This window comes from Dendrobates tinctorius, unplaced genomic scaffold (assembly GCF_039654945.1).
Source record: "Dendrobates tinctorius isolate UK_male_01 unplaced genomic scaffold, ASM3965494v1 ptg000322l, whole genome shotgun sequence".
NCBI classification, from domain to species: domain Eukaryota; kingdom Metazoa; phylum Chordata; class Amphibia; order Anura; family Dendrobatidae; genus Dendrobates; species Dendrobates tinctorius.
The window spans coordinates 4,025,861-4,045,208 of record NW_027361989.1 but is presented as its reverse complement, the minus strand read 5'-3'; the positions used below and the strand labels follow the sequence as shown (position 1 = coordinate 4,045,208).

Here is a 19,348-nt window from a genome sequence, read left to right as displayed (position 1 = left end):
ATACTGTGAGAAGATTATACTGTGTGAGGTGGGATGGGTATTCTGTGAGAAGATTATACTGTGTGTGGTGGGATGGTGATACTGTGAGAAGATTATACTGTGTGTGGTGGGATGGTGATACTTTGAGAAGATTATACTGTGTGAGGTGGGATGGGGATACTGTGAGAAGATGATACTGTGTGTGGTGGGATGGTGATACTGTGAGAAGATTATACTGTGTGTGGTGGGATGGTGATACTGTGAGAAGATTATACTGTGTGAGGTGGGATGGGGATACTGTGAGAAGATTATACTGTGTGTGGTGGGATGGTGATACTGTGAGAAGATTATACTGTGTGTGGTGGGATGGTCATACTGTGAGAAGATTATACTGTGTGTGGTGGGATGGTGATACTGTGAGAAGATTATACTGTGTGTGGTGGGATGGTGATACTGTGAGAAGATTATACTGTGTGTGGTGGGATGGTGGTAGTGTGAGAAGATTATACTGTGTGTGGGGGGATGGTGATACTGTGAGAAGATTATACTGTGTGTGGTGGGATGGTGGTACTGTGAGAAGATTATACTGTGTGTGGTGGGATGGTGATACTGTGAGATTATACTGTGTGTGGTGGGATGGTGATACTGTGAGATTATACTGTGTGTGATGGGATGGTGATACTGTGAGAAGATTATACTGTGTGTGGGAGGATGGTGATACTGTGAGAAGATTATTCTGTGTGTGGTGGGATGGTGATACTGTGAGAAGATTATACTGTGTGTGGTGGGATGGTGGTACTGTGAGAAGATTATACTGTGTGTGGTGGGATGGTGATACTGTGAGAAGATTATTCTGTGTGTGGTGGGATGGTGACACTGTGAGATTATACTGTGTGTGGTGGGATGGTGATACTGTGAGAAGATTATACTGTGTGTGGTGGGATGGTGATACTGTGAGAAGATTATACTGTGTGTGGTGGGATGGTGATACTGTGAGAAGATTATACTGTGTGTGGTGGGATGGTGATACTGTGAAAAGATTATACTGTGTGTGGTGGGATGGTGGTACTGTGAGAAGATTATACTGTGTGTGGTGGGATGGTGATACTGTGAGAAGATTATACTGTGTGTGGTGGGATGGTGATACTGTGAGAAGATTATACTGTGTGTGGTGGGATGGTGATACTGTGAGAAGATTATACTGTGTGTGGTGGGATGGTGATACTGTGAGAAGATCATACTGTGTGTGGTGGGATGGTGATACTGTGAGATTATACTGTGTGTGGTGGGATGGTGATACTGTGAGAAGATTATACTGTGTGAGGTGGGATGGGGATACTGTGAGAAGATTATACTGTGTGTGGTGGGATGGTGATACTGTGAGAAGATTATACTGTGTGTGGTGGGATGGTGATACTGTGAGAAGATTATACTGTGTGAGGTGGGTTGGGGATACTGTGACAAGATTATACTGTGTGTGGTGGGATGGTGATACTGTGAGAAGATTATACTGTGTGTGGTGGGATGGTGATACTGTGAGAAGATTATACTGTGTGTGGTGGGATGGTGATACTGTGAGAAGATTATACTGTGTGTGGTGGGATGGTCATACTGTGAGAAGATTATACTGTGTGTGGTGGGATGGTGATACTGTGAGAAGATTATACTGTGTGTGGTGGGATGGTGATACTGTGAGAAGATTATACTGTGTGTGGTGGGATGGTGGTAGTGTGAGAAGATTATACTGTGTGTGGGGGATGGTGATACTGTGAGAAGATTATACTGCGTGTGGTGGGATGGTGATACTGTGAGAAGATTATACTGTGTGGTGGGATGGTGATACTGTGAGAAGATTATACTGTGTGTGGTGGGATGGTGATACTGTGAGAAGATTATACTGTGTGTGGTGGGATGGTGATACTGTGAGATTATACTGTGTGTGGTGGGATGGTGATACTGTGAGAAGATTATACTGTGTGAGGTGGGATGGTGATACTGTGAGAAGATTATACTGTGTGTGGTGGGATGGTGATACTGTGAGATTATACTGTGTGTGGTGGGATGGTGGTACTGTGAGAAGATTATACTGTGTGGTGGGATGGTGATACTGTGAGAAGATTATACTGTGTGTGGTGGGATGGTGATACTGTGAGAAGATTATACTGTGTGTGGTGGGATGGTGATACTGTGAGATTATACTGTGTGTGGTGGGATGGTGATACTGTGAGAAGATTATACTGTGTGTGGTGGGATGGTGATACTATGAGAAGGTTATACTGTGTGTGGTGGGATGGTGATACTGTGAGAAGATTATACTGTGTGTGGGGGATGGTGATACTGTGAGAAGATTATACTGTGTGTGGGGGGATGGTGGTACTGTGAGAAGATTATACAGTGTGTGGTGGGATGGTGATACTGTGAGAAGATTATACTGTATGTGGTGGGATGGTGATACTGTGAGAAGATTATACTGTGTGTGGTGGGATGGTGATACTGTGAGAAGATTATACTGTGTGTGGTGGTATGGTGGTACTGTGAGAAGATTATACTGTATGTGGTGGGATGGTGATACTGTGAGAAGATTATACTGTGTGTGGTGGGATGGTGATACTGTGAGAAGATTATACTGTGTGTGGTGGTATGGTGGTACTGTGAGAAGATTATACTGTATGTGGTGGGATGGTGATACTGTGAGAAGATTACACTGTGTGTGGTGGGATGGTGATACTGTGAGAAGATTATACTGTGTGTGGTGGTATGGTGGTACTGTGAGAAGATTATACTGTATGGTGGGATGGTGATACTGTGAGAAGATTATACTGTGTGTGGTGGGATGGTGATACTGTGAGAAGATTATACTGTGTGTGGGAGGATGGTGATACTGTGAGAAGATTATACTGTGTGTGGTGGGATGGTGGTACTGTGAGAAGATTATACTGTGTGTGGTGGGATGGTGGTACTGTGAGAAGATTATACTGTGTGTGGGAGGATGGTGATACTGTGAGAAGATTATACTGTGTGTGGTGGGATGGTGATACTGTGAGAAGATTATACTGTGTGGTGGGATGGTGATGCTGTGAGAAGATTATACTGTGTGTGGTGGGATGGTGATACTGTGAGAAGGTTATACTGTGTGTGGTGGGATGGTGATACTGTGAGAAGATTATACTGTGTGTGGTGGAATGGTGATACTGTGAGAAGATTATACTGTGTGTGGTGGGATGGTGATACTGTGAGAAGATTATACTGTGTGTGGAGGGATGGTGATACTGTGAGAAGATTATACTGTGTGTGGTGGGATGGTGATACTGTGAGAAGATTATACTGTGTGTGGTGGGATGGTGATACTGTGAGAAGATTATACTGTGTGTGGGAGGATGGTGACACTGTGAGAAGATTATACTGTGTGTGGTGGGATGGTGATACTGTGAGAAGATTATACTGTGTGTGGTGGGATGGTGGTACTGTGAGAAGATTATACTGTATGTGGTGGGATGGTGATACTGTGAGAAGATTATACTGTGTGTGGTGGGATGGTGATACTGTGAGAAGATTATACTGTGTGTGGTGGTATGGTGGTACTGTGAGAAGATTATACTGTATGTGGTGGGATGGTGATACTGTGAGAAGATTATACTGTGTGTGGTGGGATGGTGATACTGTGAGAAGATTATACTGTGTGTGGTGGTATGGTGGTACTGTGAGAAGATTATACTGTATGTGGTGGGATGGTGATACTGTGAGAAGATTACACTGTGTGTGGTGGGATGGTGATACTGTGAGAAGATTATACTGTGTGTGGTGGTATGGTGGTACTGTGAGAAGATTATACTGTATGGTGGGATGGTGATACTGTGAGAAGATTATACTGTGTGTGGTGGGATGGTGATACTGTGAGAAGATTATACTGTGTGTGGGAGGATGGTGATACTGTGAGAAGATTATACTGTGTGTGGTGGGATGGTGGTACCGTGAGAAGATTATACTGTGTGTGGTGGGATGGTGGTACTGTGAGAAGATTATACTGTGTGTGGGAGGATGGTGATACTGTGAGAAGATTATACTGTGTGTGGTGGGATGGTGATACTGTGAGAAGATTATACTGTGTGGTGGGATGGTGATGCTGTGAGAAGATTATACTGTGTGTGGTGGGATGGTGATACTGTGAGAAGGTTATACTGTGTGTGGTGGGATGGTGATACTGTGAGAAGATTATACTGTGTGTGGTGGAATGGTGATACTGTGAGAAGATTATACTGTGTGTGGTGGGATGGTGATACTGTGAGAAGATTATACTGTGTGTGGAGGGATGGTGGTACTGTGAGAAGATTATACTGTGTGTGGTGGGATGGTGATACTGTGAGAAGATTATACTGTGTGTGGTGGGATGGTGATACTGTGAGAAGATTATACTGTGTGTGGTGGGATGGTGGTACTGTGAGAAGATTATACTGTGTGTGGGGGGATGGTGACACTGTGAGAAGATTATACTGTGTGTGGTGGGATGGTGATACTGTGAGAAGATTATACTGTGTGTGGTGGGATGGTGATACTGTGAGAAGATTATACTGTGTGTGGTGGGATGGTGATACTGTGAGAAGATTATACTGTGTGTGGTGGGATGGTGGTACTGTGAGAAGATTATACTGTGTGTGGGGGGATGGTGACACTGTGAGAAGATTATACTGTGTGTGGTGGGATGGTGATACTGTGAGAAGATTATACTGTGTGTGGTGGGATGGTGATACTGTGAGAAGATTATACTGTGTGTGGTGGGATGGTGATACTGTGAGAAGATTATACTGTGTGTGGTGGGATGGTGGTACTGTGAGAAGATTATACTGTGTGTGGTGGGATGGTGGTACTGTGAGAAGATTATACTGTGTGTGGTGGGATGGTGGTACTGTGAGAAGATTACACTGTGTGTGGTGGGATGGTGATACTGTGAGAAGATTATACTGTGTGTGGTGGGATGGTGATACTGTGAGAAGATTATACTGTGTGTGGTGGGATGGTGGTACTGTGAGAAGATTATACTGTGTGTGGTGGGATGGTGATACTGTGAGAAGATTATACTGTGTGTGGTGGGATGATGATACTGTGAGAAGATTATACTGTGTGTGGTGGGATGGTGGTACTGTGAGAACATTATACTGTGTGTGGTGGGATGGTGGTACTGTGAGAAGATTATACTGTGTGTGGTGGGATGGTGGTACTGTGAGAAGATTATACTGTGTGTGGTGGGATGATGATACTGTGAGAAGATTATACTGTGTGTGAGGGGATGGTGATACTGTGAGAAGATTATACTGTGTGTGGTGGGATGGTGATACTGTGAGAAGATTATACTGTGTGTGGTGGGATGGTGGCACTGTGAGAAGATTATACTGTGTGTGGGGGATGGTGATACTGTGAGAAGATTATACTGTGTGTGGTGGGATGATGATACTGTGAGAAGATTATACTGTGTGTGTGGGGATGGTGATACTGTGAGAAGATTATACTGTGTGGTGGGATGGTGATACTGTGAGAAGATTATACTGTGTGTGGTGGGATGGTGATACTGTGAGAAGATTATACTGTGTGTGGTGGGATGGTGATACTGTGAGAAGATTATACTGTGTGTGGGGGGATGGTGATACTGTGAGAAGATTATACTGTGTGGTGGGATGGTGATACTGTGAGAAGATTATACTGTGTGTGGTGGGATGGTGATACTGTGAGAAGATTATACTGTGTGTGGTGGGATGGTGGTACTGTGAGAAGATTATACTGTGTGTGGGGGGATGGTGATACTGTGAGAAGATTATACTGTGTGTGGGGGGGATGGTGATACTGTGAGAAGATTATACTGTGTGTGGGAGGATGGTGATACTGTGAGAAGATTATACTGTGTGTGGGAGGATGGTAATACTGTGAGAAGATTATTCTGTGTGTGGTGGGATGGTGATACTGTGAGAAGATTATACTGTGTGTGGTGGGATGGTGATACTGTGAGATTATACTGTGTGTGGTGGGATGGTGGTACTGTGAGAAGATTATACTGTGTGTGGTGGGATGGTGATACTGTGAGAAGATTATACTGTGTGTGGTGGGATGGTAATACTGTGAGAAGATTATACTGTGTGTGGTGGGATGGTGGTACTGTGAGAAGATTATACTGTGTGTGGTGGGATGGTGATACTGTGAGAAGATTATTCTGTGTGTGGTGGGATGGTGATACTGTGAGAAGATTATACTGTGTGTGGTGGGATGGTGATACTGTGAGAAGATTATACTGTGTGTGGTGGGATGGTAATACTGTGAGAAGATTATACTGTGTGTGGTGGGATGGTGGTAATGTGAGAAGATTATACTGTGTGTGGTGGGATGGTGGTACGGTGAGAAGATTATACTGTGTGTGGTGGGATGGTGATACTGTGAGAAGATTATACTGTGTGTGGAGGGATGGTGATACTGTGAGAAGATTATACTGTGTGTGATGGGATGGTGATACTGTGAGAAGATTATACTGTGCGTGGGGGATGGTGATACTGTGAGAAGATTATACTGTGCGTGGGGGATGGTGATACTGTGAGATTATACTGTGCGTGGGGGGATGGTGATACTGTGAGAAGATTATACTGTGTGTGGTGGGATGGTGATACTGTGAGAAGATTATACTGTGTGTGGTGGGATGGTGATACTGTGAGAAGATTATACTGTGTGTGGTGGGATGGTGATACTGTGAGATTATACTGTGTGTGGTGGGATGGTCATACTGTGAGAAGATTATACTGTGTGTGGTGGGATGATGATACTGTGAGAAGATTATACTGTGTGTGATGGGATGGTGATACTGTGAGAAGATTATACAGTGTGTGAGGGGATGGTGGTACTGTGAGAAGATTATACTGTGCGTGGTGGGATGGTGATACTGTGAGAAGATTATACTGTGTGTGGGGGATGGTGATATTGTGAGAAGATTATACTGTGTGTGGTGGGAATGATGATACTGTGAGTAGATTATACTGTGTGTGGTGGGATGGTGATACTGTGAGAAGATTATACTGTGTGTGATGGGATGGTGATACTGTGAGAAGATTATACTGTGTGTGAGGGGATGGTGGTACTGTGAGAAGATTATACTGTGTGTGGTGGGATGGTGATACTGTGAGAAGATTATACTGTGTGTGGTGGGATGGTGATACTGTGAGAAGATTATACTGTGTGTGAGGGGATGGTGATACTGTGAGAAGATTATACTGTGTGTGGTGGGATATTGATACTGTGAGAAGATTATACTGTGTGTGGTGGGATGGTGATACTGTGAGAAGATTATACTGTGTGTGGTGGGATGATTATACTGTGTGTGGTGGGATGGTGATACTGTGAGAAGATTATACTGTATGTGGTGGGATGGTAATACTGTGAGAAGATTATACTGTGTGTGGTGGGATGGTGGTACTGTGAGAAGATTATACTGTGTGTGGTGGGATGGTGGTACGGTGAGAAGATTATACTGTGTGTGGTGGGATGGTGATACTGTGAGAAGATTATACTGTGTGTGGAGGGATGGTGATACTGTGAGAAGATTATACTGTGTGTGGGGGATGGTGATACTGTGAGAAGATTATACTGTGCGTGGGGGGATGGTGATACTGTGAGAAGATTATACTGTGTGTGGTGGGATGGTGATACTGTGAGATTATACTGTGTGTGGTGGGATGGTGATACTGTGAGAAGATTATACTGTGTGTGGTGGGATGGTGATACTGTGAGAAGATTATACTGTGTGTGGTGGGATGGTGATACTGTGAGAAGATTATACTGTGTGTGGTGGATGGTGATACTGTAAGAAGATTATACTGTGTGTGGTGGGATGGTGATACTGTGAGAAGATTATACTGTGTGTGGAGGGATGGTAATACTGTGAGAAGATTATACTGTGTGTGGTGGGATGGCGGTACTGTGAGAAGATTATACTGTGTGTGGGGGATGGTGATATTGTGAGAAGATTATACTGTGTGTGGTGGGAATGATGATACTGTGAGAAGATTATACTGTGTGTGGTGGGATGGTGATACTGTGAGAAGATTATACTGTGTGTGATGGGATGGTGATACTGTGAGAAGATTATACTGTGTGTGGGGGGATGGTGATATTGTGAGAAGATTATACTGTGTGTGATGGGATGGTGATACTGTGAGAAGATTATACTGTGTGTGGTGGGATGGTGGTACTGTGAGATGATACTGTGTGTGGTGGGATGGTGATACTGTGAGAAGATTATACTGTGTGTGGTGGGATGGTGGTACTGTGAGAAGATTATACTGTGTGTGGTGGGATGCTGATACTGTGAGTAGATTATACTGTGTGTGATGGGATGGTGATACTGTGAGAAGATTATACTGTGTGTGGTGGGATGGTGGTACTGTGAGATGATACTGTGTGTGGTGGGATGGTGATACTGTGAGAAGATTATACTGTGTGTGGTGGGATGGTGGTACTGTGAGAAGATTATACTGTGTGTGGTGGGATGCTGATACTGTGAGTAGATTATACTGTGTGTGGGGGGATGGTGATACTGTGAGAAGGTTATACTGTGTGTGGTGGGATGGTGATACTGTGAGAAGATTATACTGTGTGTGGTGGGATGGTGATACTGTGAGAAGATTATACTGTGTGAGGTGGGATGGGGATACTGTGAGAAGATTATACTGTGTGTGGTGGGATGGTGATACTGTGAGAAGATTATACTGTGTGTGGTGGGATGGTGATACTGTGAGAAGATTATACTGTGTGAGGTGGGTTGGGGATACTGTGACAAGATTATACTGTGTGTGGTGGGATGGTGATACTGTGAGAAGATTATACTGTGTGTGGTGGGATGGTGATACTGTGAGAAGATTATACTGTGTGTGGTGGGATGGTGATACTGTGAGAAGATTATACTGTGTGTGGTGGGATGGTCATACTGTGAGAAGATTATACTGTGTGTGGTGGGATGGTGATACTGTGAGAAGATTATACTGTGTGTGGTGGGATGGTGATACTGTGAGAAGATTATACTGTGTGTGGTGGGATGGTGGTAGTGTGAGAAGATTATACTGTGTGTGGGGGATGGTGATACTGTGAGAAGATTATACTGCGTGTGGTGGGATGGTGATACTGTGAGAAGATTATACTGTGTGGTGGGATGGTGATACTGTGAGAAGATTATACTGTGTGTGGTGGGATGGTGATACTGTGAGAAGATTATACTGTGTGTGGTGGGATGGTGATACTGTGAGATTATACTGTGTGTGGTGGGATGGTGATACTGTGAGAAGATTATACTGTGTGAGGTGGGATGGTGATACTGTGAGAAGATTATACTGTGTGTGGTGGGATGGTGATACTGTGAGATTATACTGTGTGTGGTGGGATGGTGGTACTGTGAGAAGATTATACTGTGTGGTGGGATGGTGATACTGTGAGAAGATTATACTGTGTGTGGTGGGATGGTGATACTGTGAGAAGATTATACTGTGTGTGGTGGGATGGTGATACTGTGAGATTATACTGTGTGTGGTGGGATGGTGATACTGTGAGAAGATTATACTGTGTGTGGTGGGATGGTGATACTATGAGAAGGTTATACTGTGTGTGGTGGGATGGTGATACTGTGAGAAGATTATACTGTGTGTGGGGGATGGTGATACTGTGAGAAGATTATACTGTGTGTGGGGGGATGGTGGTACTGTGAGAAGATTATACAGTGTGTGGTGGGATGGTGATACTGTGAGAAGATTATACTGTATGTGGTGGGATGGTGATACTGTGAGAAGATTATACTGTGTGTGGTGGGATGGTGATACTGTGAGAAGATTATACTGTGTGTGGTGGTATGGTGGTACTGTGAGAAGATTATACTGTATGTGGTGGGATGGTGATACTGTGAGAAGATTATACTGTGTGTGGTGGGATGGTGATACTGTGAGAAGATTATACTGTGTGTGGTGGTATGGTGGTACTGTGAGAAGATTATACTGTATGTGGTGGGATGGTGATACTGTGAGAAGATTACACTGTGTGTGGTGGGATGGTGATACTGTGAGAAGATTATACTGTGTGTGGTGGTATGGTGGTACTGTGAGAAGATTATACTGTATGGTGGGATGGTGATACTGTGAGAAGATTATACTGTGTGTGGTGGGATGGTGATACTGTGAGAAGATTATACTGTGTGTGGGAGGATGGTGATACTGTGAGAAGATTATACTGTGTGTGGTGGGATGGTGGTACTGTGAGAAGATTATACTGTGTGTGGTGGGATGGTGGTACTGTGAGAAGATTATACTGTGTGTGGGAGGATGGTGATACTGTGAGAAGATTATACTGTGTGTGGTGGGATGGTGATACTGTGAGAAGATTATACTGTGTGGTGGGATGGTGATGCTGTGAGAAGATTATACTGTGTGTGGTGGGATGGTGATACTGTGAGAAGGTTATACTGTGTGTGGTGGGATGGTGATACTGTGAGAAGATTATACTGTGTGTGGTGGAATGGTGATACTGTGAGAAGATTATACTGTGTGTGGTGGGATGGTGATACTGTGAGAAGATTATACTGTGTGTGGAGGGATGGTGATACTGTGAGAAGATTATACTGTGTGTGGTGGGATGGTGATACTGTGAGAAGATTATACTGTGTGTGGTGGGATGGTGATACTGTGAGAAGATTATACTGTGTGTGGGAGGATGGTGACACTGTGAGAAGATTATACTGTGTGTGGTGGGATGGTGATACTGTGAGAAGATTATACTGTGTGTGGTGGGATGGTGGTACTGTGAGAAGATTATACTGTATGTGGTGGGATGGTGATACTGTGAGAAGATTATACTGTGTGTGGTGGGATGGTGATACTGTGAGAAGATTATACTGTGTGTGGTGGTATGGTGGTACTGTGAGAAGATTATACTGTATGTGGTGGGATGGTGATACTGTGAGAAGATTATACTGTGTGTGGTGGGATGGTGATACTGTGAGAAGATTATACTGTGTGTGGTGGTATGGTGGTACTGTGAGAAGATTATACTGTATGTGGTGGGATGGTGATACTGTGAGAAGATTACACTGTGTGTGGTGGGATGGTGATACTGTGAGAAGATTATACTGTGTGTGGTGGTATGGTGGTACTGTGAGAAGATTATACTGTATGGTGGGATGGTGATACTGTGAGAAGATTATACTGTGTGTGGTGGGATGGTGATACTGTGAGAAGATTATACTGTGTGTGGGAGGATGGTGATACTGTGAGAAGATTATACTGTGTGTGGTGGGATGGTGGTACCGTGAGAAGATTATACTGTGTGTGGTGGGATGGTGGTACTGTGAGAAGATTATACTGTGTGTGGGAGGATGGTGATACTGTGAGAAGATTATACTGTGTGTGGTGGGATGGTGATACTGTGAGAAGATTATACTGTGTGGTGGGATGGTGATGCTGTGAGAAGATTATACTGTGTGTGGTGGGATGGTGATACTGTGAGAAGGTTATACTGTGTGTGGTGGGATGGTGATACTGTGAGAAGATTATACTGTGTGTGGTGGAATGGTGATACTGTGAGAAGATTATACTGTGTGTGGTGGGATGGTGATACTGTGAGAAGATTATACTGTGTGTGGAGGGATGGTGGTACTGTGAGAAGATTATACTGTGTGTGGTGGGATGGTGATACTGTGAGAAGATTATACTGTGTGTGGTGGGATGGTGATACTGTGAGAAGATTATACTGTGTGTGGTGGGATGGTGGTACTGTGAGAAGATTATACTGTGTGTGGGGGGATGGTGACACTGTGAGAAGATTATACTGTGTGTGGTGGGATGGTGATACTGTGAGAAGATTATACTGTGTGTGGTGGGATGGTGATACTGTGAGAAGATTATACTGTGTGTGGTGGGATGGTGATACTGTGAGAAGATTATACTGTGTGTGGTGGGATGGTGGTACTGTGAGAAGATTATACTGTGTGTGGGGGGATGGTGACACTGTGAGAAGATTATACTGTGTGTGGTGGGATGGTGATACTGTGAGAAGATTATACTGTGTGTGGTGGGATGGTGATACTGTGAGAAGATTATACTGTGTGTGGTGGGATGGTGATACTGTGAGAAGATTATACTGTGTGTGGTGGGATGGTGGTACTGTGAGAAGATTATACTGTGTGTGGTGGGATGGTGGTACTGTGAGAAGATTATACTGTGTGTGGTGGGATGGTGGTACTGTGAGAAGATTACACTGTGTGTGGTGGGATGGTGATACTGTGAGAAGATTATACTGTGTGTGGTGGGATGGTGATACTGTGAGAAGATTATACTGTGTGTGGTGGGATGGTGGTACTGTGAGAAGATTATACTGTGTGTGGTGGGATGGTGATACTGTGAGAAGATTATACTGTGTGTGGTGGGATGATGATACTGTGAGAAGATTATACTGTGTGTGGTGGGATGGTGGTACTGTGAGAACATTATACTGTGTGTGGTGGGATGGTGGTACTGTGAGAAGATTATACTGTGTGTGGTGGGATGGTGGTACTGTGAGAAGATTATACTGTGTGTGGTGGGATGATGATACTGTGAGAAGATTATACTGTGTGTGGTGGGATGGTGATACTGTGAGAAGATTATACTGTGTGTGGTGGGATGGTGATACTGTGAGAAGATTATACTGTGTGTGGTGGGATGGTGATACTGTGAGAAGATTATACTGTGTGTGGGGGGATGGTGATACTGTGAGAAGATTATACTGTGTGTGGTGGGATGATGATACTGTGAGAAGATTATACTGTGTGTGGTGGGATGGTGATACTGTGAGAAGATTATACTGTGTGTGGGGGGATGGTGATACTGTGAGAAGATTATACTGTGTGTGGGGGGATGGTGATACTGTGAGAAGATTATACTGTGTGTGGTGGGATGGTGGTACTGTGAGAAGATTATACTGTGTGTGGTGGGATGGTGATACTGTGAGAAGATTATACTGTGTGTGGTGGGATGGTGGTACTGTGAGAAGATTATACTGTGTGTGGTGGGATGGTGGTACTGTGAGAAGATTATACTGTGTGTGGTGGGATGGTGGTACTGTGAGAAGATTATACTGTGTGTGGTGGGATGGTGATACTGTGAGAAGATTATACTGTGTGTGGGGGGATGGTGATACTGTGAGAAGATTATACTGTGTGTGGGGGGATGGTGATACTGTGGAGACATTATACTGTGTGAGCGGCATCACATATATTGCATAAGGAGAGTCATAAGAACAAATCCTCAGGGCTGTGCGGCATTTGTACATAGACTGCCATCTGCCGTCCAGACGGGACTTTGTGGAATCAATAGGAAGAGGGAGAGTTTCAGGAAGGAAGAGTCTAGATGGTGCACCAGGTCAGCTGACCTTGATGACGCAGTTTCCTGTTATTATAAGGGCCATAGCCCCAAAGGAAAGGGGTGCGAGGAGGAATCTGAGGTACCGGCCATGGTAAAGTGCCCGAGGCAGCTGGGTGTGGGGCAGAACCCTGCTTACAGGGGCATAATGGGGGCATTACACTGTGTGGGGCCAAGAAACGGGCCCTGTACTATGGGAACACTCCGTCTCCTCACTGCCTGTCCTCCATAGTGGGGTTGTATGTATCTATGACAGGAAACAGAACAGAAACGTGATGATTCTTATAGAGAGCCTCAGGGCATAAGGGGTTAATGTCCCCCCCCCCCCACTCTCAGTAATGGGGGGGAATCTTCACATACCTCCACCTGCAGAGCCGCACTCCACATATATGGCTGCTCTGTGCACAGGACCTGTGATGAGGTCACAGGAGGGGAGGAGTCAGGGGTCACATGATCTCCGGAGTGAAGACTAGTGATGGGAAGTTCGACTCCTTTTGGTGATCCGGCTCATTTGGCTCCGCTCACCATAAAGAGCCGGCTCTTTTTTTAAATAGAAATCTGTTTTCCTCAGTCCTCCTTCGAGGTCTTTGCCTGTACAGTGAGTCCTCATTATACCCCTGTATAAGGATCTAGTGACGCAGTGTAGACTGTTATTCAGCATTGCTGTCCCCTCAGATTGTCAGCTCTTGTGATCAGTCTCCTCGCTCCAGTCTCTCCTGTACAGTGAGGCCTCATTATACCCCTGTATAAGGATCTAGTGACGCAGTGTAGACTGTTATTCAGCATTGCTGTCTCCTCAGATTGTCAGCTCTTGTGATCAGTCTCCTCGCTCCGGTCTCTCCTGTACAGTGAGGCCTCATTATACCCCTGTATAAGGATCTAGTGACGCAGTGTAGACTGTTATTCAGCATTGCTGTCTCCTCAGATTGTCAGCTCTTGTGATCAGTCCCCTGCTCCTCGCTCCGGTCTCTCCTGTACAGTGAGGCCTCATTATACCCCTGTATAAGGATCTAGTGACGCAGTGTAGACTGTTATTCAGCATTGCTGTCTCCTCAGATTGTCAGCTCTTGTGATCAGGCCCCTGCTCCTCGCTCCGGTCTCTCCTGTACAGTGAGGCCTCATTATACCCCTGTATAAGGATCTAGTGACGCAGTGTAGACTGTTATTCAGCATTGCTGTCTCCTCAGATTGTCAGCTCTTGTGATCAGTCCCCTGCTCCTCGCTCCGGTCTCTCCTGTACAGTGAGACCTCATTATACCCCTGTATAAGGATCTAGTGACGCAGTGTAGACTGTTATTCAGCATTGCTGTCTCCTCAGATTGTCAGCTCTTGTGATCAGGCCCCTGCTCCTCGCTCCGCTCTCTCCTGTACAGTGAGGCCTCATTATACCCCTGTATAAGGATCTAGTGACGCAGTGTAGACTGTTATTCAGCATTGCTGTCTCCTCAGATTGTCAGCTCTTGTGATCAGTCCCCTGCTCCTCGCTCCGGTCTCTCCTGTACAGTGAGGCCTCATTATACCCCTGTATAAGGATCTAGTGACGCAGTGTAGACTGTTATTCAGCATTGCTGTCTCCTCAGATTGTCAGCTCTTGTGATCAGGCCCCTGCTCCTCGCTCCTGTCTCTCCTGTACAGTGAGACCTCATTATACCCCTGTATAAGGATCTAGTGACGCAGTGTAGACTGTTATTCAGCATTGCTGTCTCCTCAGATTGTCAGCTCTTGTGATCAGTCCCCTGCTCCTCGCTCCGGTCTCTCCTGTACAGTGAGGCCTCATTATACCCCTGTATAAGGATCTAGTGACGCAGTGTAGACTGTTATTCAGCATTGCTGTCTCCTCAGATTGTCAGCTCTTGTGATCAGGCCCCTGCTCCTCGCTCCGGTCTCTCCTGTACAGTGAGGCCTCATTATACCCCTGTATAAGGATCTAGTGACGCAGTGTAGACTGTTATTCAGCATTGCTGTCTCCTCAGATTGTCAGCTCTTGTGATCAGTCCCCTGCTCCTCGCTCCGGTCTCTCCTGTACAGTGAGACCTCATTATACCCCTGTATAAGGATCTAGTGACGCAGTGTAGACTGTTATTCAGCATTGCTGTCCCCTCAGATTGTCAGCTCTTGTGATCAGTCTCCTCGCTCCAGTCTCTCCTGTACAGTGAGGCCTCATTATACCCCTGTATAAGGATCTAGTGACGCAGTGTAGACTGTTATTCAGCATTGCTGTCTCCTCAGATTGTCAGCTCTTGTGATCAGTCTCCTCGCTCCGGTCTCTCCTGTACAGTGAGGCCTCATTATACCCCTGTATAAGGATCTAGTGACGCAGTGTAGACTGTTATTCAGCATTGCTGTCTCCTCAGATTGTCAGCTCTTGTGATCAGTCCCCTGCTCCTCGCTCCGGTCTCTCCTGTACAGTGAGGCCTCATTATACCCCTGTATAAGGATCTAGTGACGCAGTGTAGACTGTTATTCAGCATTGCTGTCTCCTCAGATTGTCAGCTCTTGTGATCAGGCCCCTGCTCCTCGCTCCGGTCTCTCCTGTACAGTGAGGCCTCATTATACCCCTGTATAAGGATCTAGTGACGCAGTGTAGACTGTTATTCAGCATTGCTGTCTCCTCAGATTGTCAGCTCTTGTGATCAGTCCCCTGCTCCTCGCTCCGGTCTCTCCTGTACAGTGAGACCTCATTATACCCCTGTATAAGGATCTAGTGACGCAGTGTAGACTGTTATTCAGCATTGCTGTCTCCTCAGATTGTCAGCTCTTGTGATCAGGCCCCTGCTCCTCGCTCCGCTCTCTCCTGTACAGTGAGGCCTCATTATACCCCTGTATAAGGATCTAGTGACGCAGTGTAGACTGTTATTCAGCATTGCTGTCTCCTCAGATTGTCAGCTCTTGTGATCAGTCCCCTGCTCCTCGCTCCGGTCTCTCCTGTACAGTGAGGCCTCATTATACCCCTGTATAAGGATCTAGTGACGCAGTGTAGACTGTTATTCAGCATTGCTGTCTCCTCAGATTGTCAGCTCTTGTGATCAGGCCCCTGCTCCTCGCTCCTGTCTCTCCTGTACAGTGAGACCTCATTATACCCCTGTATAAGGATCTAGTGACGCAGTGTAGACTGTTATTCAGCATTGCTGTCTCCTCAGATTGTCAGCTCTTGTGATCAGTCCCCTGCTCCTCGCTCCGGTCTCTCCTGTACAGTGAGGCCTCATTATACCCCTGTATAAGGATCTAGTGACGCAGTGTAGACTGTTATTCAGCATTGCTGTCTCCTCAGATTGTCAGCTCTTGTGATCAGGCCCCTGCTCCTCGCTCCGGTCTCTCCTGTACAGTGAGGCCTCATTATACCCCTGTATAAGGATCTAGTGACGCAGTGTAGACTGTTATTCAGCATTGCTGTCTCCTCAGATTGTCAGCTCTTGTGATCAGTCCCCTGCTCCTCGCTCCGGTCTCTCCTGTACAGTGAGACCTCATTATACCCCTGTATAAGGATCTAGTGACGCAGTGTAGACTGTTATTCAGCATTGCTGTCTCCTCAGATTGTCAGCTCTTGTGATCAGGCCCCTGCTCCTCGCTCCGCTCTCTCCTGTACAGTGAGGCCTCATTATACCCCTGTATAAGGATCTAGTGACGCAGTGTAGACTGTTATTCAGCATTGCTGTCTCCTCAGATTGTCAGCTCTTGTGATCAGTCCCCTGCTCCTCGCTCCGGTCTCTCCTGTACAGTGAGGTCTCATTATACCCCTGTATAAGGATCTAGTGACACAGTGTAGACTGTTATTCAGCATTGCTGTCTCCTCAGATTGTCAGCTCTTGTGATCAGTCTCCTCGCTCCGGTCTCTCCTGTACAGTGAGTCCTCATTATACCCCTGTATAAGGATCTAGTGACGCAGTGTAGACTGTTATTCAGCATTGCTGTCTCCTCAGATTGTCAGCTCTTGTGATCAGGCCCCTGCTCCTCGCTCCGGTCTCTCCTGTACAGTGAGGTCTCATTATACCCCTGTATAAGGATCTAGTGACACAGTGTAGACTGTTATTCAGCATTGCTGTCTCCTCAGATTGTCAGCTCTTGTGATCAGTCTCCTCGCTCCGGTCTCTCCTGTACAGTGAGTCCTCATTATACCCCTGTATAAGGATCTAGTGACGCAGTGTAGACTGTTATTCAGCATTGCTGTCTCCTCAGATTGTCAGCTCTTGTGATCAGGCCCCTGCTCCTCGCTCCGGTCTCTCCTGTACAGTGAGGCCTCATTATACCCCTGTTTAAGGATCTAGTGACGCAGTGTAGACTGTTATTCAGCATTGCTGTCTCCTCAGATTGTCAGCTCTTGTGATCAGGCCCCCGCTCCTCGCTCCGGTCTCTCCTGTACAGTGAGGCCTCATTATACCCCTGTATAAGGATCTAGTGACACAGTGTAGACTGTTATTCAGCATTGCTGTCTCCTCAGATTGTCAGCTCTTGTGATCAGGCCCCTGCTCCTCGCTCCGCTCTCTCCTGTACAGTGAGGCCTCATTATACTCCTGTATAAGGCTCTAGTGACGCAGTGTAGACTGTTATTCAGCATTGCTGTCTCCTCAGATTGTCAGCTCTTGTGATCAGTCCCCTGCTCCTCGCTCCGGTCTCTCCTGTACAGTGAGGCCTCATTATACCCTTGTTTAAGGATCTAGTGACGCAGTGTAGACTGTTATTCAGCATTGCTGTCTCCTCAGATTGTCTGCTCTTGTGATCAGGCCCCCGCTCCTCGCTCTGGTCTCTATTGTACAGTGAGGCCTCATTATACCCCTGTATAAGGATCTAGTGACGCAGTGTAGACTGTTATTCAGCATTGCTGTCTCCTCAGATTGTCAGCTCTTGTGATCAGGCCCCTGCTCCTCGCTCCGCTCTCTCCTGTACAGTGAGGCCTCATTATACCCCTGTATAAGGATCTAGTGACGCAGTGTAGACTGTTATTCAGCATTGCTGTCTCCTCAGATTGTCTGCTCTTGTGATCAGGCCCCCGCTCCTCGCTCCGCTCTCTCCTGTACAGTGAGGCCTCATTATACCCCTGTATAAGGATCTAGTGACGCAGTGTAGACTGTTATTCAGCATTGCTGTCTCCTCAGATTGTCAGCTCTTGTGATCAGGCCCCTGCTCCTCGCTCCGCTCTCTCCTGTACAGTGAGGCCTCATTATACCCCTGTATAAGGATCTAGTGACGCAGTGTAGACTGTTATTCAGCATTGCTGTGTCCTCAGATTGTCAGCTCTTGTGATCAGGCCCTTGCTCCTCGCTCCGCTCTCTCCTGTACAGTGAGGCCTCATTATACTCCTGTATAAGGCTCTAGTGACGCAGTGTAGACTGTTATTCAGCATTGCTGTTTCCTCAGATTGTCAGCTCTTGTGATCAGGCCCCTGCTCCTCGCTCCGCTCTCTCCTGTACAGTGAGGCCTCATTATACTCCTGTATAAGGCTCTAGTGACGCAGTGTAGACTGTTATTCAGCATTGCTGTGTCCTCAGATTGTCAGCTCTTGTGATCAGGCTCCTGCTCCTCGCTCCGGTCTCTCCTGTTCAGTGAGGCCTCATTATACCCCTGTATAAGAATCTATTGACGCAGTGTAGACTCTTATTCAGCATTGCTGTGTCCTCAGATTGTCAGCTCTTGTGATCAGGCCCCTGCTCCTCGCTCCGGTCTCTCCTGTACAGTGAGGCCTCATTATACCCCTGTATAAGGAGCTAGTGACGCAGTGTAGACTGTTATTCAGCATTGCTGTGTCCTCAGATTGTCACCTCTTGTGACCAGGCCTCTGCTCCTCGCTCCGGTCGCTCCTGTACAGTGAGGCCTCATTATACCCCTGTATAAGGAGCTAGTGACGCAGTGTAGACTGTTATTCAGCATTGCTGTCTCCTCAGATTGTCTGCTCTTGTGATCAGGCCCCCGCTCCTCGCTCCGGTCTCTCCTGTACAGTGAGGCCTCATTATACCCCTGTATAAGGA

At 46.2% G+C, this 19,348-nt stretch overlaps 1 protein-coding gene across 3 annotated transcripts in view; it reads right to left on the bottom strand.

The window, feature by feature from the left end:
- LOC141074039 (gastrula zinc finger protein XlCGF66.1-like) overlaps positions 1-13,879 on the bottom strand; it is a 48,357-nt gene extending 34,478 nt beyond the window's left edge. For 2 of the 3 annotated variants that reach the window (XM_073561554.1, XM_073561556.1), the window contains exon 1: positions 13,746-13,879. The gene's annotated coding sequence lies outside the window, so the exon portion shown is untranslated. The remainder of the gene's footprint in view (positions 1-13,745) is intronic. The other variant, XM_073561557.1, reaches the window with a different exon arrangement.
- Between the last annotated feature and the right edge of the window lie 5,469 nt (positions 13,880-19,348).